This window comes from Bubalus bubalis, chromosome 15 (genome assembly GCF_019923935.1).
Source record: "Bubalus bubalis isolate 160015118507 breed Murrah chromosome 15, NDDB_SH_1, whole genome shotgun sequence".
In the NCBI taxonomy this organism is placed as follows: Eukaryota; Metazoa; Chordata; class Mammalia; order Artiodactyla; family Bovidae; genus Bubalus; species Bubalus bubalis.
In genome coordinates this window covers 61,346,794-61,352,543 of record NC_059171.1, presented here as the reverse complement: position 1 = coordinate 61,352,543, position 5,750 = coordinate 61,346,794, and the positions used below count along the sequence as shown (strand labels likewise).

The 5,750-nt window shown below is 44.6% G+C and overlaps 1 pseudogene; it reads right to left on the bottom strand.

Moving 5' to 3' along the window:
- Nucleotides 1-424: 424 nt before the first annotated feature.
- Nucleotides 425-3,106, bottom strand: LOC123327536 (annotated as a pseudogene).
- Nucleotides 3,107-5,750: the final 2,644 nt, after the last annotated feature.

The window sequence follows — 5,750 nt, the reverse complement described above, 5'->3', positions numbered from 1 at the left end:
TACTGTAAAATTCAAACCTGGACATCAGCGTGTCCCACTCAGAAAAGATTTTATACATGTAGAAACCTGTGCTTTCTGTCTCACATTTTATAAGCAAGACAGGTTAATTTCAATTTCAGTTTTCCTTTCTAATGCAGACACGTGTACCTGGTAAGGAACAGTCTCCCAGCCACCTTCGCACACAGACCTCAGTGTTTCCTGAGAGCCGGAAGTCAGCGCCTCCTCCAGGGGCACGTGCCCATTTGAGAAAACATTCTCCCTTGCATCTTACCTTGTAGACTATGTTCACAGAAATCAGACAGAGGCAGGAGTGTTCTAGAGGACAGTCAAGGACAGGGGATGCAGAGCCAAGCCCCTGCTTCCCCAGTGCACCTGCGCGGGCGGTGCTCCAGGCAGGCTGGGCCTCCTCCCCTGGACCACAGACCTACTTTACTCTGTCATAAAGCAGGTAGTACGTCGGGGGATCTGAGAGGGAGGCTCAGGACCTTCTCATGCAGGAAGTTCACTGGGGTCCCAGGCTTGGCGTCTGGCGGGGTGGTCACCTCTTCTTTCCCACCACTCCTCCTCCAGGTCTGCAGAGCCATTGTCATCAGGGGGGTTGGAGATCCGACTGGCAAAGACCTCTTTGTGCAAAAAGACAAGTGTTTCCACTCGGCGGCGGCGAACTCGCCTTCGTTTAAACCTGGGAGTGTTCTTCAGTCTGTTTCCCGTTTCTGTTCCCTTCTTCCTGGTGAACGATCTTCTTAATGGTGCCCCGGATGGCGATGTGGGCCAGGTCCTGGAGACTGTGAACTGCCAGGGGTGTCACGTAACTGGACGAGCCTCAGTTTCCCTGACTGACTGGCAGGGCTAGAGCAGCAGAGCAGAGGAGACAGCCAAGAAACCTGCTTCTTGGTTTCCCAAGCGGAAGGGCCAGTGCGCGTTAATCTCCGTCGTTTCTCTTGCAGCAGCAGGACCATGATGCCCCCCCAACCTTGAGGAGACTCTTCGTGTACTGCTCCTGCTCCCTCTGCACGCCTGGCCTGCAGTCCACCTGGTCATACTGAGAACAATCCGGAGAAATCTCCAGACCATTGCCAGTAAAGAAGGAGGGTTCAGAGAAGTCTAACTTGTCGAAGCTGTCACTTGTCCTGATAAAGAAGTCCAGCTTCTGCTTTGCGTACTCTGTCACATCTGAATGGAGTTCCACCGCGTGGTTCACACCCAAGAGGCCGACGATGAGCCCCACCATGGAGCTGAGGTACCCAGTGCCGCTGCCCAGATTCAAGAAGGAGAGGCCAGGCTGCAGGTCGAGGGCCTCCATCAGCTCCAAAGAGATGCACGGAGCAGAGAGGTGGATGTTGCTGTGCTTCCACGCCATATGCATTCTCTAAATTCTTTGAGGTAATAGCCTGCATGGTCAATAGCTCAGAAAGCCTGCACCACCAACTCAGAGCGGATGTACTGAGCCTCCTTCGGATTGTCTATCAGCTCATTGTCATCCTCACCAGTACTGAAGGCGCCTCCTATCTTCAAGATCACGCTTAGGCAAAGCTACCGCTCCTTCGGTGCCCCTCGCCCATCCACCTCCCACCATGCAGCCTGGACCTTTGCCGCCATAAACATCCACCCAGTCGTGAGTCTTCTTGATGCACAATTTCTCTAGATGTGAAAATACGATGCATATTTCATTCTTCTTTCATGAAATGTGACTGTTGACAACCTTACCATTTGGATGGAATACTGCTTTCCCTGCTACACAGACCACTCCTGTTATAACTTCATTTAAGGCACTGTAATTCTGAAAACTGATCTCTCTTTTCACATTGAGGGTGACACCACTTTCAGTGACAGCAACCTCGGGAAATGTTTGCCAAATCACTCACATGACTAGTGAGGGGTGTACTACTCTTCTGGTTGACCAAAATATATCACCAAGTCGGGAAATTCTAATAGAGAACCTGAGACACAACACTTGTTTACAAAAGTGGAATAGTTGTGTTTCAAATCGGTCTCTGTGGTTTGGAGCTAAGCTTTCTAACCTGACCTTCACCTTGGCGCAACTGTTTTGTGTTCTGTATACTTGTTTGCAGTCTGTCCATCTCATCTTGCATTTCTACAGTTATACCAGAATTCTGGTACACCTCAGTAGCATCAACCAACAGAATGGAGTCAGACTGGACCCCTTGGGGAGCATTTGTCCAACAACTCCTCCGTGATATTGACAGCATCAAGATGTCTATATAGATATAGATATAGATATAGATATAAACTGCAACTAAGCAAAAATCTACCCAAACAAAAACCTTGGGTAAATTAATCTACCCTAATCAACAAAATTTGTAAATATGTGACAGACGTTCAAATCTAGGTCAGCCAAGCCTGGATGTTTCCTAAGCCTGTATATTTTCTACTGATAACTTGATTATAAAATTACTGAGTTGTGTATTTTGCATTTGCACATATAATTCCTCTTTACCTTTAGAATTAAGTCACTGACCCCCAAATTGCCCTCTTCTGCTTCTAATTTATTTAAAATAGAACACAGTTTAGCATGGTCAAGAGGAAGAGAAATAACATGTAGGGCATGCTTGCTGTATGCCAGGTTTTAAGCTAGAAATTTCACAAATTTTAATCATTTCCCACTGCAGCTTCCATCTAGCTTTTTGTAGGAAATCTTAATCTCATTGGGAATTAGAATTACACAGTAGGTTCTGTGAAGTGAGAAATGATAGTCTATCTTAGGGGCTTCCCTAGTGGTTCAGCTGGTTTAAAAAACAAAAACAAAACAAAAAAAAAAACCTGCCTGCCAGTGCAGGAGACAAAAGAGACATGGGTTCAATCCCTGTGTTGGGAAGATCCCCTGGAGGAGGGCATGGCAGCCCGCTCCAGTATTCTTGCCTGGAGAACCCCATGGAGAGAAGAGCCTGGCGGGCTACAGTCCATGCGGTCGCAAAGAGTTGGACACACTGAAGCAATTTAGCATGCACGCATGCAGTTTGATACACAATTCACTAAATCAAACACTTCACTGTCAGTACACCCTTTGGCAGTTTTATTCCTCCAGTTTTAATATTCAGTTCTTTTCTCAGTCAAATGTTCTCTAGTTTTGAATACATACCTCCATTAAGAGTTTTAAATATGCATCTTTGTTCAGAGTCAAGTCATGGATTTTCCGAACAGTGTGACAGGAGCAACATTATATTTGAATAGACAGCTCCAACTGATTTATTAAAGTATTGCTTTTTAAAAGATGAGCAACACTAATCATTTCTAATGATCAGTCAGATCTGCAGTGTGTGAAGTTTGCCATGCAGGTTGTGGTCTATAACAAGCCTGTATGGTTTTCTGAGCTGAATGAGTTGGGTTTTAGTCCTTTTCTCTACTAAAATACTGAGATTACAAGATTGTCCTCTTGAGTAAAAACATGTTAATATCCTTCTCTTGCTGAGGCTAGGCCATTTTTGAAGCTGGAGGGTAACTGCCTTGCTGAGGGAAGGTAAGTAGCTGTGGTTTCCTGAGAGTATTAAGTTTCAGTGACAGCCCTCTCTGCCGCAGGCCCAGCAGATGAAAACTACTCAATTCTAGATCCAGTACATAGCCAGACACATTTAAACCTGGAACTATATTTTACAAAAAGATGTTTAATATCTAAGATATTTGATAAAAATTTTCCCCATAGGTTAGGGTGTCAAGAAGGACCATTCATATCTCCAGATAAAACGTTATTGATTAATGATACTTGTCAAGGGTTTAGAAGGTTATGGTATTTTAATCAAATTCACACTTGGAAACAAATTTTCCCTCTTTTGAAAAACACACAGTTTTATCTCAAGATAAAACAGCATCAGTTGAATGAAGGTTGACAATTTGTGTTGGTGGAGCTAGACAATTGATTTAAACTTTGATCTCTCGAATTTTCTGTGACATTGGAGACATTTTGACTCTGAAACATTACACAGCTGTATCTTGCTGGAAAGGTCCAGGAAAAGGTGACAACCGCTATCAGTATAATACTGATGGAAATTAGACCCACTCCTGATCCCTACAACAGTGTGTCCATGTATCACTTTCCCCTGCAAAATAAAACATACCTGATTGAAATGAAGGAAGGATGCTCTAGAAAACTGGGCTGTGTGAGATGCCCGCACTGTATGTCTTTACCTGCTCTGATGTGGTCCCTGTCCTTTGATGAGGACCCTCGACCTCATCCTGGTGGCAGTTTTTTAACTGTGCCCCTGTCTTCTTGTATATTCTTTCAGTGCCTAACTTTCACCATGATTTTGTGACAGTTAGTCACTGTATTTGATTGTTTTTTATACATTCTTTACTCTGTAACCTCTGCTGACAGGATAAATAAAATCTTCCCAAAGCATTAGATACAATGATTTAAATGAAAATCCTCTAGGAGCCTCTACACAATTTTTCAAGCCTATGTATATTGCCATGTTTTACTACACTTACTCAATTTAAGTTGAATTAGGCAAGTGTTATGTCTTATTCTTCCTATATTTGGATTTTTCCTCACCTACACTCTAGCACAGAACATGCACAATCAAGGTTCATTGAATTTAATTAAATTCCTTTTCCATGGAATTTGGGCTTCCCTTGTGGCTCAGCTGGTAAAGAACCCACCTGCAGTGTTGGAGACCTGGGTTCAATCCCTGGGTTGGGAAGATCCCTTAGAGAAGGGAACCATTACCCACTCCAGGATTCTGATTGGAGAATTCTATTGACTGGATAATCCATGGTGTCACAAAGAGTCGGACACGACTGAGCAGCTTTCACTTCACTTTCCATGGAAAGACATTCTTAATTCCATTCAACAGCTGTTTTTCAGTGTCCATTTCTCCAACTCACCTCACTTCAACATCACAGCATGATAGACAAGCAAGTTTCTTCTTAGATATCATGACATATTTTGCTTCTCCTGATTTTTTGCCTGTTTGTATACTAATCCAAGCAAAGATGATTGCCAAAGTCTTGAAAGTGGAGGAAACTCAGTTAACATGAGCCAGTTTATGCACCTTGGCCACACCCTGCTACAGCAACGGTGCTTCCCACTCGTGTGTCAACGAGACCAAGCAGGGACCTTGAGCCTGTACCTCCACCTGTGTAACAAGGGGGACCCACATTCTCCTCTGCAGCAGGATTAGAGGGGGACCACTGCAATATAAGCTCCAGAGCCTGGATAACATTGTCACAAAATTGTTAATATGATCCAACTAAAATGAACTGGAATATCTACATAAAGAAGCCAAAGGTTGCTTAAACAGCTATCAAATCTAAAGGTTTCCCAGGTGACAAAGTGGTAAAGAACCTGCCTGTCAATGTAGGAGATGCAGGTTCGATCCCTAGGTTGGGAAGATCCCCTGAAGTAGGAAATGGCAACCCACTCTAGTATTCTTGCCTGGAATATTCCATGGACAGAGCAGCCTGGCAGGCTACAGTCCATGGGGTTGCCAACAGTCGGACACAACTAAAGTGACTTAGCATCAGATCAGATCAAATCAGTTGCTCAGTCATGTCCGACTCTCTGCGACCCCATGAATCACCGCACGCCAGACCTCCCTGTCCATCACCAACTCCCGGAGTTCACTCGGACTCACATCCATCAAGTCAGTGCATCCAGCCATCTCATCCTCTGTCATCCCCTTCTCCTCTTGCCCCCAATCCCTCCCAGCATCAGAGTCTTTTCCAATGAGTCAACTCTTCGCATGAGGTGGCCAAAGGACTGGAGTTTCAGCTTTAGCATCATTCCTTCCAAAGAA